At 33.9% G+C, this 21791-nt stretch overlaps 1 protein-coding gene across 5 annotated transcripts in view; it reads left to right on the top strand.

The window, feature by feature from the left end:
• Window positions 1-388: 388 nt before the first annotated feature.
• The window catches only part of MBD5 (methyl-CpG binding domain protein 5), a 130710-nt gene continuing 109307 nt past the window's right edge, over window positions 389-21791 (top strand). For all 5 annotated transcript variants that reach the window (XM_031960044.1, XM_031960046.1, XM_031960040.1 and 2 more), the window contains exon 1: window positions 389-521. The gene's annotated coding sequence lies outside the window, so the exon portion shown is untranslated. The remainder of the gene's footprint in view (window positions 522-21791) is intronic.

Genomic DNA, 21791 nt, shown 5'->3' on the forward strand with positions numbered 1-21791 from the left:
AAATTTCTGGTCTTCATTTTAAAGTCTCATTAAAAATGTGTCATATTTTATAAGAGATTAAGTGAATTGTGCTTTTTCTTCAGATGCCCCTAATGTGTAGTGTAATGAAAGAAAAGGGGAGGAAGTGTGTACTTGTAGAAATGGGAAGAGAGAGGATAAGAAGTGATTCTCTTATAGACCAGGTTAATTGTTTTTATATTTGTTAAATTTGTTAATTGTTTTTACTATACTTACTTTCTTTATTGTGTCATTATGGAACTTCTTGCCAATAGCTTATTTCTGTTTTATAAATAAAAAGTAATAAATAATCCAAAGTCTTAATGAAATTTTCTAAATTTGAAAAAGTATTCTTAAATGAATATGTGTACTTGTTTTGTTTTGTATACAGAAAAAAAGAGGTGCTCTCTTACTATATAGGCCAGGAATTATAAAGATATAATAAAACATTTGAGAGATTTGATCTCGCTGGTGAGCAGTGGACCTTGGAAGATTGTTTTGGGTTCATCAGTTCCTTTCCTGAGGTAAGTATAGAATTTTTTCTCTCTGTCTCTTTCCCTCTCTCTCTCACTTTGTTTTTCCCCTCGCATTTTGAACATATATATTTGTCCTCTTTCTCTGAATAGATTTGATTTTCAGTTAATATAAAAGATATTTGACTACTGCATATTTTAAAAAATAGATGTTATCAAATAGACAAAAATATTATTCAATTAATTCTATAGTCACTTGTTACAGTCCTTCATGCCGGTTATATGCTGAAGACTCTACCTAAATCATTGACTTCCATTGGTGGTAACAATATAGCAGGTATCAGAATGTGCCATTAAGAAAGGACATAGTTCCACCAGAAATTATAATTAAATATATGCCTCTATTTTAAACACAACATTTAATTAATTTAAAATTTCAATTTGTATCAACAAAAATAATGCCTGTATCATGGATCACAAAGTTAATAGCACACTTTTGTTTAGCATCTAATGATACATAAATAAGTGCTATATTCCACTAAAAACCAAGTTTCTTTTCCACCTATTATATATATGTGACATTATATATTGTATATTATTATACATATATATAATATATAATGCCACATTATGTATGTGGCATACTTATAACCTTGAAAGAACATTAGCTATTAAACTTCCAAATGAGTTACTGTGACTATTTCCTCAAATCTTTTAAGTTAAATTAAAATTGGAGAAAAACATTGATAATTCATCCCCTTTTAAATTTGCAGTAGGGTTCCATAGTATAAATCCTAAGACATAAAGATAGGCTATAATCTAAGTCTTAAGGATAGTTTAACATTTCGGCTTATCGTGTAAATTTTCAGTTCCAGAGAATTCTGCTTTTCATGTCATTTTGTTTTGTAATTCATCAAATAGCATGTGTAATCATGAAAGATCAAAATCTTTTGTAGACACAAGCAATACAGTCTTTGAATTGGTAGTGAAAAGATTGGAGCAGATTTTTAACTCTTGTCACAGAGCTTTGTCCTAGATTTAGGGCCTGAAAGACATCATAGTATATAAACTAGATATATAGAAAATAATACATAACAATCCAAAAAGGACAGAAAGTGATAGATGTGGTTTTTCTTCAATTAAGTAGATTGGACATAAAACAAAGAAAGAAGAAAAGTAAATGATAAAGGAGAGATTGAAATCAAGAACTAAGTTATATGGTTTGAATGGAATCATTTAATTTCTATAGTTGCAAAGAACCTTAGGGATCTACTGTTCATTTTGCCAATGGGTTAAGTAATTTGCCTAGTCATGTAGCTAATTATTCCATCTAACATCCTACACTCTAGAATTTTAGCTCCCCAAGAAAAAAGATTGTTTGTATTTTGTCTGTTTGTATTTTGTCTTTGTATCTGTTATGCCAAACATAGTGTCTCAGTACATCAAAGCTGTCTAATGTCATTTGAACTGTGTTGAATTGAGGACAGCTAAGTATCTAGTAGATTAACTTCTATACTTGGAGTCAGGGAGATCACATTTTGGATTCTCTCTCTGTATAACCATGGGCAAGTCACTCAATCTCTCAGTTTCATTTGTAAAAATGCTAAGTTGTACTCAATAACCTCTCAGATCAGTCACTTCTGCTCTAACTTTGTCATCTTGTGTTTCTGTGAATTAAAGATATTGTCACAGTTAGAATTAAAGCTTGTGTCTTCACATTCCCAAACCAGTATTCTTTTCCCTTAATTAAGACTTTCAAAAAATACCTCTATAAAATGAATACTTAAAGGTCAGGAAAAAATAAGTCTTGTTCCTAGCTTTTGGTTTTTTCTCTCCATTTCCTAATAACATATCTCTCGTCTATAGCTAATCCAAAGAACCATCCTGTATAACAAATAATGAAAAAGAAAAAATAATTAAGCAAAACTAAAATATCAGTCAAGTCAATTGTGCATTCTCATATCTATTTTGGGGGGGCCAGACTTGGTCATCATTTCATAGCATTGTTTCTATTTTGTTGTTACTTTTCTTTTGACTTACATTATTGTCATTTTGAATATTATTTTATTCTTTTCAGCATATTGTACTTTGCATCAATTTGTCTTCCTGTACTTTTCCATATTCTTTATATTCATTATTTCTTATGTGGCAATCATTGCATTATGTTCATCTAATTTATTCATTGTCTAATTGAGGAAGCAAATGACAGCTAAATCAAGCTACCAAATGCTTTTGTACCCATGAGCTAAGAATGGTTTTTATAATTTTTTAAATGGCCTTTTAGCTAAACTTTGTCAACCCCTGGCCTGATTGATGGAAATCAACTTTGTTTCAGAGAGAGAGAGAGAGAGAGAGAGAGAGAGAGAGAGAGAGAGAGAGAGAGAGAGAGAGACAGAGACACAGAGACACAGAGAGACACAGACACAGAGAGGAAAGAGACAAGAGAGAAAGATACACAGAGAGAGAAAAAAAAAGAGAGACAGAGAGAGTGCCTTTATTAAATTCTTACTCTGAGCCAAGCTCTGTGCTGTGTCAGGAAACACACAATTAAGCTAAACGGTTCTGTGCCTTTAAAAAGCTTATGGTTCTAATGGGAAAGAAGTAGAGGAGAGTTAGAAATGCAGTGAAGTGGGGTGCTATATTCACTTTAATATTGCATGGAAATGGTGAATTGAATAAATACCTGAACCCTGGCAACAGGAGGCAAAAATTACTTGTCAGAATGGGTGTATGATTCTAGATTATTGATCCAACTGAAGAGGGTGTGTCATGGAGATGGCCTAAACTTGACAAGATAAGGCAAAAGTCATGGGTGGTTTCAGAGGAGGAATCCCAAATGCTGCTATAAATATTTTGTTGTTTGAGGGGCCTTTCCCCCTCATTTTTGATTTCTTGATATAGAATTGGATAAAGTTTCTGGGCATTCATTACTTTTAGCTTAATTTGTTACTTTTAACTTAATTCTGAATTCCATATAGAATTAGTGAATCAATTCACAACTCCACAAATAATGTATTATTGTGTTTTCTTTCCACAATTCCTTCAACATTGACTAGAACTGTCTTTTAGTATCTTTGCTAGTTTGCCCTGTATAAGGTGAAACCTCATAGATGTTTTGATTTTCAGAAACATTTTATGCAATTATTAATAGTTTATTATTCTTATTTTGGGAACTGTTCTATCATATGACAACTTATTTATTAAAAATGACTTTTGACTGCATATGTTGAGTTAGCTGCAATAAAATAGCAGTATACAAAATAAATTAACAGTTTTTCCATAGCAGTAACAAAATCTAGGAGGAAATAATAGAAAGAGATGTCCTACTCAAAACAGCCATAACATGCATAGAATACTTGAGAATCAGTCTACCAAGATACACTCAAGATTTATATAGATACAATTGCAGAACAATTGAAAGAAATAGCTACTTAAATAATAGGCTTGATATTCTGTTCTTAAAACTGGGCTATACCAGTACAATAAAAATGACAACTGAATCTTTTACCATATACATTTAGTGCTTTAGCAGACTATTCTAGATAAATAATAACAAAATCCAATCAGAGGAGCAAGTCTAGAATCTCAAAGATACTAATGAAGATAAATAATAATAGTGGAAGCAGACTGCTGTTTCAAAATCTCAAATATTATTCTAAAGAAGTGATGTCAAACTCAAATAGAAGCTATTCCTGCAGAGAGATGCAGATTGCATATTGACTTAGAAAATCACAAGTTAACATTTTCTGTGTTATATTGTATTTATTTTATTAAACATTTCCCAAAAACATTTTAATCTGGTTAGGTAGCCCTGCTGTGAGTAGAGGCATCTACTCGAAAGCACTAATCTTAAAATTATCTGGGTACTGCATTAAAAATATTAAAATAAATCAGTGGAAGAAACTAAAGAATTTTAAAACTTGAATTCAACCTAATGTTTCATACACCTAAGAATATAAATTACTCAGGAGTAAAATTCCTATTTATCAAGAATTGATGGAAAAATTAGAAATTCTTACTAAAACAGTTGGAAAAAATTAGTTTTCAAAAAACATCTTATACCATATGACAAAAAAATTCAAAATGAATATGCAATTTAAATATTAAAGGTCATACCTTTAAACAATTAGAGGAGAATTAGATAAGGTATATCAAAGAGATAATCACAAGATAAAATAGATCCATTTAAAGTTCTATATAAATAGCTTTTACACCAATATAATCAGTGGATAAAGAAAATTATAGGTTACAGAAGAAAAAAAATTGTTTCAAATGTCTCTAATATCCAGGATATATTACTATTACTCTTAGCTTTTTGTACTATTGAATTAGACAAAGTTATGGGCAGAGAGAAGAGAGTTTCAGAAGTTAACATTAGAAATAAAGCTCTAAAGAGAGATTTACAGGATAGATAGAATTTTTTAATGAACATAAATTGGAAAAAGTTATAGGATCAATAAAATAAGCATGTGATTGCAGGAGATTTTGTTTTATCCTCTTCCTCCTTACTAAATATTTGAATTAATGTTTGTAAATGTTTATATTTATAAAGGGAAAAGTCATGATATAGTTGTGTACATATATGTATATAAAACATCTGTATTCCTATATAATTGTAAATTTACTGAACTCATTTCCATTATTACGTTCTTTCCTGTTATCATTAACTCTTTTCACTTTTCTGCTCTACTTTTTTTTTAGTATTAAAATACTTCTTTATAAATTCAATAGAAAGCAGCTGATGAAACAGATTAGAGAATTAGCAGAATCATTATTCCTTCTGCTAATTCTCTAACGATATATGTGAATTAAACAAACACCAAAATTGTAGAAAGAAGTTGGTTTTTATAAATTTTCAAGGTATTTAATTCCAAATAACAATCACAGTTTTAGCTGCCGGCTTTTCTAGGAGGTTGTGAATAATTATTGGGTAAGATTATAGGCCCCAGGCAAAGCCTTAGGACATTAGTCACTTCTTCCTAGTCAGTCATCCTCAGGGCCTTATGATAGCCCTTTAGATTGTATGATATTTTTTAAATTATAGGAGGTTATCAATCCTATATCTGTCAGTTTACTATTGAGGAATCTCAGAATTCTAAAACTCATATTGGGAAGACAATGTTTTATTAAAACTAGAATGGTTGGAGACTTCTTAGATCTAGGTGTTATTCTATTCTGAGGGATTATTTACCTTGAGCAAATGACTTGAAATAGTTTTTTTAAAGGAAATAAATTATTTATCCCTTCATTCCGAAAAATGATTGGAAATGCACAGGCATACACACACACAACCACAGCAACACCAAGAAAATAACAATTTTTGTTCAGCTTTATCAGAGGTACAATCCAAGTTCTGAGAGTCTGATGAAAATGCTAACAGATCTAAAAGGAATTTCAGCTTTGGGATTCTTTTGTATTACCTTTCTACGGATTTATGTTTGGGGGAATTACATTTCCCCTATAGTGGTGTACAATGAAAGCATAATGAACATATCTGTGTCAGTGATTTTTAATTTAAATCCAATTCTAGAATTTTTTTGAGGGAAAAAAGGGAAATATCTGATTGCTCATCTTGTTTTTGACTTCTTTTTAAGTATATTACACCCTTCCTGGTTAGGGTAAGTCCTTTGTTTGAATTTTTTTTCATTAATTAAGCATTCAAAAAGTATTTATTAAGTAATTGTGTGCCAGACACTATTCTGAATACTGAAGATTCAAAGAAAAAATCCAAAACAGGTCTTTTCCTCTAAAACTTTGCACGTACACATAAAGGTTCCTGTGTCTTTAAACATCATACATACAAAGTAGATTAAATGTATGCATAGAAAGGAGGCACGAGCACCAGAGGACACCAGGAAAACTTATTTGTAGGTGGCACCTGAGCTGACTACTGACATCCTAAATTCATTACGTCCAGAATTGAATTCATTATTTTTTCTCAGAACACCCCTTCCAGACTTTCCCTATTCCTGCCAAAGGCACCACCATCCTTTCAGTCCACTTTTATAATCTCAGTATAAATCCCAATTCCTTATTTTCCATTATCATGATACTCATCTGCTCAATCTTGCAAGACTCTTTACCCAAATTCATATTGGAAATCTTTTCTCTAACTCATAGTCATCACTCTAGATCGGCCCCTATTGCTTCTTACCTGGATGATTACAAGAGCCTTTTTTTTTTTCTTCCTGTGGAGTCTGGGTTTTCCAATCTTGCCCACACTAGAAGTATAGTCATTGGTAAATTCAAAAGCTTTGGCTACTCTCCCTTTCGGACCTGGGATGATTCATGCTTACTCGTTCTGTCCCTAGGGGAGTTACTAGTTTGGTGCCAAATTTAATGCAAATACCAGATTTGCTGAATCCACTGTAGCTCAGAGCTCATGAGCTCAAGTGATCCACCAAATGATAGTTTTTTTCTTATTAGTGCAGCAATTACAGATATACAGCATTCCAGAAGGAGCTTTCTAATTGGCTTCCCAACTCAAGTATCATGATTCCAATCCATACTACACACCAGTGCCAAAGTAATTTTCTTTTGATGTGACTATATGACTTCCCTATTCTGTCAACTCTAGTGGTTTTCTATTATCTCTAAAAATTGAATGCGAAATGCTGTTTGGTATTTAAAGGCTCTACACAATCTGATTCCAAATTATCTTTCTAGCACCATTCAATCATTAAGTATTAAATGCCTTAATCAATGTTCAGGCTCTTTTCTCAATCTTCATTAGCTTTGGCTGTAGCACCTGTAGGAGCAGTTTCTGGGCAACGCTGTGCAGAGGATGTATTCTAACAGGATGAAGGCCCCTGGAAGCATTACCTGCCATTCTCAACGTATAAGGCCCTGGGCGTTCTCCATTAAATCTGAGGGGAAATGGTCATTAAAGATGGTAGTTTTATTTGCTTAGCACGTGTATCCTCCTGTCTCTCTCTTGGAATGCTTTCCTGTGCTGTCAGTGACGATTGGTGGGGATGGCTGGCCTCTTCCCCACAAAAGTTGCTTCCTTATCTCGTGCTGTCACTTCCAAGGCTCCATTCACTGCCTAACAGCCTGTTAGTCAGTGGAGGTAATGAAGAGGTGGCCCTCCTTCCTGCTATGATTTGTCCCTTCATACTGGTTGTGGAGGCTGGGCTTAGAAGCATGTCTGGCTATTAGAGAATCTAATCTCAAGGTGTCTGGGCTCAAGGTTCAGAGCTATCTCCATCAGGGTCTCAAGGGGAGATCGGGGTCATGGTGCTGTTTGTTTTGACCAAGCCGGCACATGAATGGAGAGATAGTAGAGGAGGACTGAGTCCAGAGTCTTGGGGAACACCAATAGTGACTGACAACATTGATGAAGATCCAACAAAAGAGAGTGATAAGAAACAGATGGGCAAGAAGAGAACAGAGAGATCAGTCAGAAAACTTGGAGAGAAGAGCATATACAGAAGGGGAAGGCAGTCAACAGAGCCAAATGTTACAGAGAATCAATTTCAACAAGGCCTGAGAAAGGCCATTAGATGCGGCAGTCAGGCACTGGCAATCTTGGAGAGACCAGAGACTCGGCATCTTTTGTCTGCTAAAGAAGCCTCGATGTTGCCCTCCTCTGGGCCCAGCATCTCTTCTGGGAGGGTAGTTCCTAGGACCATGCTCCTTTCTACAACTCTAGTCCCAGTTGCCAGGATTAATCTTCTCATTGGTATATAGTATATTGTTTTCTTGGCTGCCAGAGGTCCTGCTGCCTTTCCCTTATGTATGGATTGTCTCCCACAAGGACAGTGTGATTATGGCCAAAGGCAAGGGTGGACATTTCCCTCTCTAGCCCCTGTATAAGTATAAGGTACTCTCCACCAGCTGTTCCCAGATATGACTGACCACTCATAGCTTAGCAAGCTAAGTCAATGAAGCCGACCTCCAGGAGCATATCCGTTGTCTGCCACTGAGTGCCAACTTCTGCATTAACAGCTTTTTGTCACTAATATTAACATCTCATTACTTGTGGTTACCTGCTGGTCTGAGTCAAATGCCAGTCAGGAGACAACTTCTGTTTCCACTTAAATCAGCACCAATCCATTCTGACTCTAAAACTCCCAGTCACTCCTATACTGCAGACATGCTTCTTCACCTAGGCCAGTTTCTTACCATTAAAGATAACAGCAGTGTGGAACTAACTTCTGATGCCCTTGAACCTGCCCCATAAAGGTCAAGAAGATAATAATGTGCATTGTAGAAGATTCAGCGTCCTGCTGCTCCCCTTCTGGCATCCTCCACCCAGCAGAACCATACCACCTTTGTTTTTATATTGACAGCCATAACACATTGCCTACCACTTGGTAAGCATATTATCATTGCTTAATAATTGATTTATTGATCCTGACACTACTAAATACTCTGCTCACCTAGAGCAGAAAAATTATTTTCCACAGAATCATTAAATACCCTTTATCTTGCTGAGTATTTTTTTGCAACTTCCTTTGGCAAAGAACTGCTTTTCTTGAAAAGCTGTGACATTCTTCTCGTATGAGCACCTTAAATCCATTTGGAATGAATAGTTTAAACAAACAGTACAGGTCCATCCAAAAATTGCCTACAATATGTTTACCTGTGGTAAATATTCTTCTCCCAATTTCAAAAATTATAGGTAGATGATGATTTCATTTTTCCCTCAAATAATGTATAAAGTGGGACAGTGTACAACTGAAAAAACTTCATACTTAACAAAATAAGTTAATAATTACTTTAGTACATGAAAGATTTCTCTATAGTTTGAAACAGTTGAAAGCTAAAACTATATCCATCTTGTTGAAATAAATATTTTTAGTGTAACAGATTGTACAAATCTTTATGATAATAGGAATAATTTCTATATCAAAGTTCTATATAGGTCATTCAGAGGTACCTTACTGTAATGTTAATTATATTCCCTCCCCCCAGTTTTCTCTTCAATATATTCCTAATTCTTCATTGTCAAGATTAGGATATACCATTATGTAGTGGGTATTTACTTCCTGATTACTTTAGTTTTAACTAATTTGGAGAGAATTATTCTTAAAATCAATAATTGATTCAGTAAATTTCAAGAAAAATAATTCTCATGAAAATCTGAAAATAAATACAAGAACCATTGTGCATCTTCTATAATAAAAATACATCCCAACCTCTATGGATCTTAAGTTGTAAGATAGATGATTAAGCAGATTGTATTTTCAAATTTTACTGTGGGTGCCAGTAGCTACCATTTTTCTTAATGGAAACAATAGCTTCCAATCAGTATCCAATGCAGCATTCATTAGCAAATTGCTTGGAATTTTTGTTGTTGTTGTTGTTGCTGCTGTTGACATTTCAGTGTTTATTTTTATTATAGCCTCTTTTATCTGTACCTGCCTATTTATTTTGTCTTGTGTGTGACAAGCACACATATATCTCGCATAGCACTTAAAAAACAAAACCTTGTCTTAAAGACAGTGAAATTCCTAAGGAATTTTATTTATCATCCTCCTAAGGGAGAGGTGATTCCATTTTTATGGCAGGGGGTACATTTTAATCCAAAATTATTATTCTCCCCCAATCATGTTACAGATTTCATACATAATTTGGAAGTAAGATATTATTTTTCTTGTTGACTTTAGAAAAATCAGCCTACTTTTTATTATTTTCTATTTGCAGCATTCAAAAGTCCATGTGACTTAGATATTAGAAAAGATGATAGAATGTGTTGCATTGCTGTTATTTACTGTAAAGTCTTAGAAACATTGTAGCTCCATAAAATAGAATTCTGTTCAGCAGCTGTGTTTTTAAATGTCTCTAAAAGTATATACAGTTGGTATTTACCTGATCTTATAAGCAAAATGTTAAGTAAAATAAATTAAGTAAAATTACAGTTGAATAAAAATCAAACAACAATTTATAACAAACATAGCCATAGCAAAATTATCATGTTTTTATTTTAGATAATGCTATTCAAGATTCATTGTGCATTTTGTTGTTGTTTTCCTTCTGTTTATGGTTGTAGGAATATTATTTGTTTCTCAGACCTAATCATGATATAATCCTTCAATTAATATTTACTAATTTGGGATTGAGATTATATCTTTGGGTTGTTGTTTTTTTTTGTTGTTGTTTTTTATTGCAGAGCCTTTGTCATGAAAATTCATTGAATAAGAGAAAATAAATTTTATCACTTGTTATTTATACATATCAAAGGAAACTTAGAAGTGCTTCAGATTGTCACACATTGAATTATACAGCGCTAGAAGTGAAGTTGCTTTGTTCAGTGTAATAAATGCTTCTCTGAAAAGGTGGCAGTGTCTTCTAAGAAGGAAAAGGATATAGCTAATTTTCTCCTTATATTAGTGGAATTCTTATAAATTAGGAGGGGAAAGCATCTAAAATTCCTTAGCCTCAGTTGAAAAAGTGTCTTGCTTGAGATTTGCAAATCTTATTCATGTCCTCCTTAAGTATAAGATTGACAATCAGACTGGGTTCTAGTTGTATAAATCATCTAACATTTGGGAACATAGCCTGAATTGGGCCACATAGGAGCTGAGAACACATTCTAGAACGCACAACTCCTAATTCAATGTTCAGAATTGTATCCTAAACCTCACTTCAGTTATCACTTTATAGTCAGATTCCTTTTTGGTAGCCGCAGTAAATGAAGTAGGCATTGAGATGGGAGTTTATTAATCTAGGAAGCAGTGTGGTAATAAGAATATTGTGCCAAAGTCTTAATCCTCTCTGCTTCTCATTGGAAGTCCAACTCTGGGCAGATTACTTCTCTTTTCAGAGCTGTTTTCCTCATCTGTAAAATGCACAAGTTGATTAGATGATCTAGGCAATCCCTTTTGGTACTAAAACTACTTCATCAATACTTTTAATGCATTTAAGTAGTTACAGAATTGTATCTCATGTAAGTACAGGGCTTATTGTTAGAAAGGTAATTTTCAAATAGCATTTTCTTTCAAATTTCCATGTTTAATGATTTTCCTTATGTAGTATTCATGTTAAACATCTTAATATGACTACCTTAAACTCAACTAAAATTAGCCAAAAAAAAAAAAAAAAAGGAAAATTACAAATTCAGGAAGAGCTTTGCGAAAGTAGATATATTAATGTACTGTTGGTGGAGTTCTGAATTGGTCCAATGATTCTGAAAAGCAGTTTAGAATTATGCTCAAAAAACTGTACATACCCTTTGACCCAGTGATGCCACTACTAAATTTATTTACCAAAGAGATCAAAGAAAGAAGAAAAGGACCTATGTGAACTATAATAATTAATAATGTAAACTATAATTTATAATATATAATGAACTATAATAATATAATAATAATAACAACTCTTTTTGTGGTGACAAAGAACTGGAAACTGAAAAAGTGTCCATTGATTCAGAATGGCTGAATAAATTATGGAATATGCGCTGTAAGATATGATGAGTAGTTTCAGAAAAAATTGAAAAGGCTTATATGAACTATTACAAAATGAAATGAAAAGAAAAAAATATATATAAATAGTCACATAAAGACAAACAACTTCGAAAGACTTAGGAACTCTGATCAACATGGTAGAATCACCTGTAGTACTATAGGAGTCATGGTAGAACATATTCTCTACTTCTGAGGTGATAGACTTAATACAAATTAAGGTATAAGACTCAGTACACACACACACTCATCTAAATAAATATATATGTACACACTTATGTATGTATACACATACAAGGCATATGAATAATGTTGGAATTTGTTTTTTTAGATTACACATATTTGTAAGTTTGGGCTTCTTTTGCTTTTTTAATGGATGGGGAGGGGAAGTAGGAAGAAGAAAATTTGGAACTTAAAATTGAATTTTAAAAATCTTAATATAACATCAAACTTTAGATGAAATCTTGCAAGCATTATTTTCATATTTTTATACTACATAAACTATTAAATCTAAGGCAAGTTGGCAAAAGAAAGTCTTTTTCAATATAACTTTTTATTGACTGGTTAGTAATTATAATTTTAATGGGTTTGTTGTTTTTTTTTTTGTCTTTGATCAGGCAACCTTTTTTTAGATCCACAAAGAACTGGGTTCATACTGAAACGTGCTTATTTTCTGACCCTGGACAAGTAATTTAACTCTCAGTACCCTAAACTACACTCTAGTACTACAAATTGTAGCAAAGTGTTTTACCTGCATTAGTAGAGGTACTTTCTAACCTGAAAACTCCTTACCCCTATAAAAGCACAGGCCTAATCTTTATCCTCTCTTTGAATATTTATATGCTTACACATACATACATCTTCATTGTATACTCATGTATACACTTACACTTGTTTGCATATGCATGTATCTATTTGTATAACGATTTGTGTGTGTATGTATATGTATGTGCTTGTAACATTTTACATCAGTCAGTTATTTGTCAGTCATACATTCATTATGCTCCTACTATGTACCAGACACTGTGGTAATCAAAGCCAAAAGACGCACCCTGTGCTTGAGGAGCTCACATCTAATGAGCAAGCCAGCATGCTCCCCCATTATCATATCATCCCCCATTATCATCTCATCAGGATTTATACAGGATAAGTTGAAGCTAATCAACAGAGAGATGGTACTATAATTATGAAGGAATGGGAAAAAGCTTCCTGAAGAAAGTGGGATTTTATCTAGGACTTGAAGGAAAACAAGGAAGACAGGAGGAAAGAGAGCATTCCAGGCATGAGGAACAACCTGAAAATGCCTAGAGTCAGGAGATGGAATGTCTTATTCAAGGAACGGCAAGGAAACTAGTAATACCAGATCAAACAGTACATAGTAGACAGAAAAGTGTGAAAAGATTAGAAGGGAGAACAAGACTAGGTTATGGAGGGCTTTGAACATCAAACAAAAGGTTTTATTTTTGATCCTGGAGGTAACACAGAGGGAATAGAATTAGTTGTGAATGTATGTGTGCATGTATATACATGAGTACATATATGTGTGTATGTGTATATGCATACACACACACACATCCTGGAAAAATAAAAAGTATCTCGTTTCCTTGAAGATTTTTGTTTAAATTAATGATTTATTTATAGATGTTAATAAAATGGTATTTTTAAAAATATGAATATAATGAAATCTATAGATCAAGACAAATTTTACTGTAATGATTCAAATCCCAAAATTTATGTAAAAACAAAATATTCTGGGTAGAAGACGTACTATGGTTCTGAATTTCATACCATACTCTCTACTTAGAGTGACTGAATTACAAAGCATATTAAGAAAATTAATGAACCTCACAGAGAATATAATGGTTTTATATTTGTAAGCTATCTGGAGTTCTCTATATTAAAGTCAAAATGTGAATTCAAGGTATTAATATTTTAAATGGCTGTATTTAGAAACATATATAGATATCATTTTGGATAGGCAGAAATATCTCCATCTCCTGTTGTGTTTTGCCTAATTCTGATTTATCAAAAATTGTCACCAATACTATTTTTTCCCGTGGGATGCACAGTAAATCAATATAATCACTCTAAAAAAAAAACTTATCATGAACTTACAGAAATCTGTATTAAATAAAGGGAAGATCTTTTTAAAATGAACTATTCTCTATTAGCAGATTTTTTTTTATTTCTTTTATTACATAGCTCAAATAGTGTATTTTATTTTTGAAAAAAGTAAGATAATTTCCATAATATCTACAATTTAGACTGTTTTGAGTACATCATAGAGGATTTTTAAAAATGTTATAGTTAGGATGCTCCTTACATTTATATTCTATAACTTTATTTTATAGAAATGTAAGGTTTTTTTTTACATTTCTAAGTTATACAATTTTGACTCTTGGGAGTACTATATTATATTTTTCCTGAAAAGCAGTCATTTTTAGTTCAAAGTGAGTTGGTGGCAATATTCTCCAAAAGGGGAAAGGATTATTATGAATAAGATTAACATTTCTATCATGCTTTAATGTTTACAAAACACTTTATATATATTATTCCAGCTGATTCTCAAAACAGCCATTTCAGATAAATACTATTAATATCTCATTTAACAAATGAGAAAATTGAGGCGGAGTGTTAAATGATTTACCAGTTGTCATACATGTACTACATGTATAAAACAACATTTAAAATTTACCTTTTTCTGACTCCAAAGCCTACTTCAAGTTTAACTTTTAAAAACATTCATGACTCAGTACTAAGATTGGGAGACAAATAATGCTACCATTAAAGAAGTGATCTAGGGGGGAAAAAAAACTCTTACCTTCCTAAAATATAGTCATTTTTATTAGAACATAAGTCTAAATTGAAACAGGATACCCAGAATTTCAAGAATTTTTAGTGGTCTATAAGCTAACTAGAGCTAGTATAGGAAGTCATGCCTTCATACGTAGGTATACATAATGCTAGCATCTTTTTTAACCAAAATTTTAAAATCATTTTAATATGTATAAATAAAAATTGTATTCACATTGGTACTTTAAAAATTTAAATGTAGTATTAGAAAGTTATTCAAAAGAAGCAGTGTTTTGTTTCTAAGTGAAAAAAGTAACTTTTTTTTTTCCTAATTGAACTAAAGCTTCATAGATTATTGAACTGACTTCAATACCAGGTACTAGTTCAGAAATTTATTGGTGGTCACCTCTTTGTGATTGTTTAGTTCCTATTAGTAATTTGCCACAGGTAATTTTTTTTAACAGAAATTAAATACCAGAGCTCTTATTCATATTATAAGATTCAGCTCTGTTACTGACTTAGATTTTTTTTTAACTCATTTAGACATTTTTGGAAATGGAATAGCTGTCTCATACAAAGATATGAAGCCAAAATTTTATTGTAAAATATTAAAAGGAAAAAAGATCTTATTCTTCTTGTGTTTTCATAATCAGAAATAAGGTTACATTATATCAACAACCAGCAGATGGAGAAAATGAACACGCTAGGAAGCCAGGCTATAAATATCAGCTAATTCTGAAGCCTCAAGATGGAAGGGATTTCTCTAAAGCTTACTCAAAGTGCCTGATCTTTCGGGAAGAAATTACATTATGCTATTTCCAGTTTTTGATGGAAAAGGAGAACATATCATCTCAGTTGGAGATCTATTATGTCAGTTTATTGACATTATCATATTTAATACCATTAAACTTTCTTTTCCTTGGAATTATTCTCTTCATTTTTGGTTTCTCATCAAAATGAATGCAGTAGAATGCCTTAGGCCATTTTTAACAAAATTTTTTTCCATTGGAATTATGATTATCATATATAATCAACCATCTTTCACCTAGCCTCCTAAAATTCAGTAGATTAAATCAACCCTTTGAGTAATTCTTTATTTTGATTTTTTAATTACCTTTTGGTAAATCTTCTGACATAACCATAATTCTTTGCTTTAATTAGTATTATTTTTTAGGAATGAAAACTCTATGTATGTCCAAAATTTTGATCATTCTGTGATCCAAATAATCTCTATGATTAAATAGATATAGAGAACTTTTAGTTTGTAAATTCTCTCTAAGATATAATTTAGCTTACACCATTATCTATGATGCTGAGAAGTTGTGAGTACACATGGTAACACAGATAATATATGTCAGATAAAAGACTTGAATCTATACCTTCTAATTGAAGGTCCACTATGCAACATGCTTATTTCATCTTATAGGACTTCATATCCATATTTACTTCAGGTTGATTTCATTCTAAGATAATCATGGAGAAAGGGATATTTTGTGAGATGATACTAATAGAAGACATTTATTAACATTTTAAGGTTTGCAAAATATTTTTTATATTTATATACACCTAATTCTCCCAAGAACCCTCTTATAACATAAGTGGTATTGTTCCCATTTGACAAATGATAAAACTAAAATTCAAACATTAATCAATTTGCCCTGGGTCACCCAAATAATGGTAGTCAAATTACATCTCTCTTCATTCCAAGTCCAAAATTCTTTCAGTTCAAGTAATACTGGTTCTTAACTGAATTGTAATGGCTGAGCCAGCTCTCTGGAGGGCTTCAGGATCAGTCAGAGTCAGGATCAGTCAGGAGGAGAAGTGAAGGAGGCAGGCAGGCTGCCACATGGCTCATCTAAGATGGATCCTAGACTCTGGAGTCTGGATCCTGAAGTCTTCCATCCTGAGCACGCTGCAGCAGAGAGAGTCTGACCCTCTCCCTCAGCCCTCCAATCCTTCCCTAAGATTACCTCACCACAACACATTCAGCAGGTGCCAATCTGAGGAGAGCCATCACATCACCATATCATCTAAGTATATTTTATATATATATAATTATTATATATATATATATATATATATATATATATATATATATATATAATAGAACCATTATCTCACATTGAGTAGGTACTTAGCCTTACATACTCTGCTCTCTGATTCAAGCACACCTTTTCAGAGTTTCAGCTCTCTACATCTCTGCCTTTCTTTTGTTTTAGACACAGGTGGTCACGCCCTTCCTGACTTCTCAGGAAGGGAGGTGAAAACACTAAAAAAGAGATGATCACATATTCCCCCCTCCCCCAACTTCTCAGGAAGGGAGATAAAAAGCACCAAAGGGAGTGGGGAGTGCTAGCAGGTTTCTGAGCCGAAGCGTCTTATTAGAAACAGGTATGCACAAACCCATCAGCATGGGAGATATTACACAAGGACATAGCAATACCACACAGGCTATTAGTGATGACTCTCCCCACAGTCAGTGCAGGCTCGATGTGGTGTAACAGACATGAATTGTACATGCAAGTAGTGGCAATAACAAACAATATAAATCAACATTGTGTTGTAAAAGATTTCCAGAAGTCCTAGAAGGAAGGTAAACAACAGTCATACATACATCTTCTTCAGCAGCCAAGAGATAGTCCAAAACCAATCTATGTCCATTATTTCACGTGTCAGGAAATCCAATGATCCCCCCAAGTTTTTGAAGTCCTGCAAAAGTCCTTTTATGTGTTAGGGAATCCAATGATTCCTGAAGATTTTAAAGTCCTGCAACAGTCTTATCACTTCTCAGAAAATCCAATGATTCCTGAGTGTCTTCAAGTCCTGCATCAGACTTATTAACAATTTTTGATGTCCATGAGTCAAACTCCGTAACTGCCACGCTCTTTCAGTGGTGGGCACAGTCAGCAACGGAACCACCCAGTGTTTCTTGAGTCTTCTCCTTCATTTTAAGGGTCTGCTCCATCTCTCTGTGATGGACAAGGCGAATACGGCTCGTTGGCATCCATCTGATTCCTTCTCCACCTGTGGAGGTACAAGTAAACCCTCTCCCCCAAGCAGTTAGCCTATCTGGTCCCTTCCATTCACCACTTTCTGGGTCTCTCCACATCACCTGGCGATTATCTAAAGATAGTGGAGTTGCTCGCACTGGACACTGACCTTCCAGTGGGTTATAAAACCTGTCTGCTGGAGCCAGTGCATCTTTGTCAAAAATCAAGAAGTTAATAGTATAAAGGGTTAGATTTAGAAGTTCTCTAGGGTTACCTGTGACTCCCCCTTTCTTTTGTTTTTGGAGGAGCGTCTTAATGTCTCTGTTTCTCCTCTCTACTATTGCCTGTCCTTGAGGATTAAAAGGTATGCCAGTGGTGTGTAAAATCTTATACTGTGCACAAAAGTATGCAAAATGTTTGGAAGTATATGCAGGTCCATTATCTGTTTTTATTGCTTGTGGCACTCCCATATGTAGAGGGCTGGAACTCTGAAAAGGTGTATTATAATGTCCAGACTAGCTCTCTGGAGGGCCTCAGGTTCAGTCAAAGTCCTTGGTCTTTAGAAAGTGAAGTGAAGGAGGCAGGCAAGCTGCTACAGGACTCGTCAAAGATGAAACCTGGACTCTGGAGTCTGGAGCCTGAAGTCTTCCCTGCTGAGACTCTGACCCTCTCCTTCAGTCTTCCAATCCTTCCCTAGGATTACCTCACCACAACACATTGTCACATTGGCAGGTGCCAATCATGAGGAGAGATATCACATCACCATATCATCTAAGTATATGTTTATAGAACCATTATCTCACATTGAGTAGGTTCTTAGCCTTAAGTGCTCTGCTGTCTGATTCAGGCACACCTTTTCAGAGTTCCAGCCCTCTACACTAAATAAACATGAAACTTTTTCAAAAAAAAAAAATAATAATAATTTTTATTTAATAGTTTAGAATTTGCTATTGATACTCTGTTTTAGCTTTGACGATGTCTAGAATTAAGTTGATTTTATCCACTATGCAAAATGTAGATGATCTGTCTTGTAATTCACTATTCTATTTTACAGGCATATTAAGATTAAATGAAAGAACAAAATAGGAAAGGGGGAGAACATCTTTCTACTCCCTTTCTAGAATCTCCAAGTATGTTTGTTTAATTCTATTCATAGAGAATTACTTAACTGCTACCCTAGTCTACAATCCAATTGGCTAAAGAAGACAATCAAGAACCTGATATTCCATAATAGAATAGATGTAACCTGATGTGACTATGGTCTTTCTCTTTCCCAAAATATACCCTTAAACTAGACTGGTGAACTTCTTTGTGCAAAGATGTTATCAGCAGCAGCAGCAGCAAGCATTTATTAAATGCTTAATATATATAGGCTATGTGCTATGCTAAGTTTGGGGTATACAAAGAAAGGCAAAGACAGTCTCTGTCCTCAAGGAGCTCACATTCTAATGAGGGAGACAATATGCAAACAGTTATATACATACAAAACATATGTAGAATAATTTGGAGATAATTGCAAGTGGAGAGACACTAGCATTAAGGGAGACTGGAAAAAATGACTTATATAAGGTAGAATTGTAGCTGGAATTTAAAGGAAGCCAGGAGACCAAAATGAAGTAGGAAAGTTTTCCAGGCATGAAGGAAAGCCAGAGGTTGAGATTAAGTAATTGAATGTCTTGTTTTAAAAAAAATTAAATTAAATTAAAAAAAACAGCCAAAGGAGCCAGTGTCACTGGAGCATAGAGTGCCAAGATCCAAGGGAGGAATAAAGTGTCAGACTGGAAAGATAAGAAGGAACCAGCTCGTGAAAAACTTTAAAAACCAAATAAGAGCTTTTATATTTGAACTTGGGGGTGAAAGGGACAACACAAAAATTATTGAGTAAGGAAGGATTATGGCCACACATCTTCAGGAAGATCATTTGGGCAGATGGGCTGGATTGAGGGAAAATGAGTGAGGCTTTCTCCTAGTGATTGCCTAAGGAATCACTGAGGCAGGAAGCCAGTTAGAAAACTAGTGCAGTAGTTCAGACATGAGGTATGAGACAACCAAAGTGTTCTGTGTATGTAGAGAAAGGGAGAGATAAGTCAGAGAAGTGAAGCTAGGAATGACAAAACTTGGTAGCATGATGGAGTTGAGGGAGTGAAGTGAGTTGATGATACTTGGCCATATTACTAACTTGGGCAACTCATGGCGCCCTTGACAATAATAAGGAATAGTAGGCTTGTGGAAAGAGGGCAAGAGATAAGTTCTATTTTGTACCTGCTTATTTTGAGATAGCCAAAAGATAGATGTTGATGTCATACCCTAAGTTAAATTTGAGAATCATCTCATAGGGATGATGACTAAACACATAAGAGTTCATGAGATTTTTTAGCATTCACAAACTGGTATGTACTTTGAAAAAAAAATTATGAGTACAATCCCTAAACTCCCCACACACACACTGTGGGGGCATATCTCCCCTATACCACCTCCATCTCTAGGGAGAGTGGGCTCAGACTTAGCACAGTTTCCACATAGTATTGGTCCACCAAGTGCTGAGCTGGATGCAAATCCAAGCATGAATTGAACACCCGGAATCCTGGATTCCTTGCAAGACCTTCACTGCAACTTCCTTCACCATAATGAAAGAATAAAATGTCAAGGCAGCAAAGAACTAAGAACCATATTTATAGGGAAGATGTTGGCCTCAGAGGAAAAGAAGGCCTGAGGCCTCTCCTTTTTCAGCGCTATCTGTCACTGGACACCATCTAACAGAATAAAAAAAGCTGAAGAGAAGTCAAACTAAGAGAAATGTGTGTGCCATCTAATACTTTATGAAGACTCCTTCATTTCCATTTCTTCTACTGAAGCCAAAGAGCCAACTATTAAACATGATCTTAACAAACTGGAATCAATTATAGAATGAGTATGTGTCTCCATCATGTTTCATTGTGACTCTTCCAGGAGTGAGTTCCCAGTCTCTTCCACATGGATAATTGTATCAGTGGCAATCTGTACTTACATGTTCTGCCTTTACCTAAAAAGAAAAGGTTTTATTTCCTCTTCAGAAAGCCTTTTTTTTTTTCCTTTCTTGTCCCCAGTGCATGACTGTGGAAGATAGAATTGAGTTCCACAAAATACATGTGGCACTTTTAAGGAACTTAGAAAAAAAGTGCAGTTTTTATTACATTCAAGATAGAGAAAACCTGACCTGAAATTTTTCCATGCTTAAATTTGTTTTATTTGTTTGGACTGGGGTTGCTTTCTACTTTCATATAGAATAATCACATCAGTAGAAAGCTTTTGGCAGACCCCAGTTAGGCAGATCAAAAGACCCAACTTAATAAACACTTACTGAAGAATCTTTTTTCTTAGTGTGCCCTTTTCTTGGTATTACCATCAGATAGCATGTATTTTCCTGATCCTGATGAAAACTAATGAAAATGCAAGAAAATTTCAATCTAATGAAGAAACTTGTTAAATTCTTAGAATCTTTATCTGTTGAGGAAAAAAACAATACTTTCCAAAGCCTCTCTTTGCTATCAGTCCAAATGTTTTTGTATTTCTTAATACGTAATACATAATAAAACTCATAAAGTCACCAAAATCATCAGAATGAAGGTATTCTGATTTATGTAATATACCAGATTTAGGTTTACATTTGGCCTTTCTTAATTTTTATTTCTTATTTTCCATGTTTATTTGATGGTGGTAGTAGTGATAGTGATAAGTAACTCTGCAGGCTCAAGCATTGTATGCCCTGAGGAGAACATCATATAGCAAGAAAAATCTGACCAAGACAATGCTTTATTATAAAAATGGAGTCAATATGTGAAATAGTTTTATTTTATTTTTCAGGATACCCTGATCAGTCATCAGTCACTTTACTCAATCTTTAAGGAGGGAAAGGGAATGAGCAGCAGAACTTGCCCTGTAATCCATGCCAAGAGATGGAGGAGACAATATGCAAACAGTTATATTCATACAAAACATACGTAGCCCATAGTAACAGGGATTATTAATTTCTCTTTCTTTGATGTTATTATCTATACCCTTCACTTCTAGATTGTCTTCTGGACAGTTGTAAAAATAGCTTCCTAAGTGGTCTCCTTGCTTCCAGTCTCTTCTTTCTAATTCGTCCTCCACAG

The sequence above is a fragment of the Sarcophilus harrisii genome, chromosome 3 (assembly GCF_902635505.1).
Source record: "Sarcophilus harrisii chromosome 3, mSarHar1.11, whole genome shotgun sequence".
Classification (NCBI taxonomy): domain Eukaryota; kingdom Metazoa; phylum Chordata; class Mammalia; order Dasyuromorphia; family Dasyuridae; genus Sarcophilus; species Sarcophilus harrisii.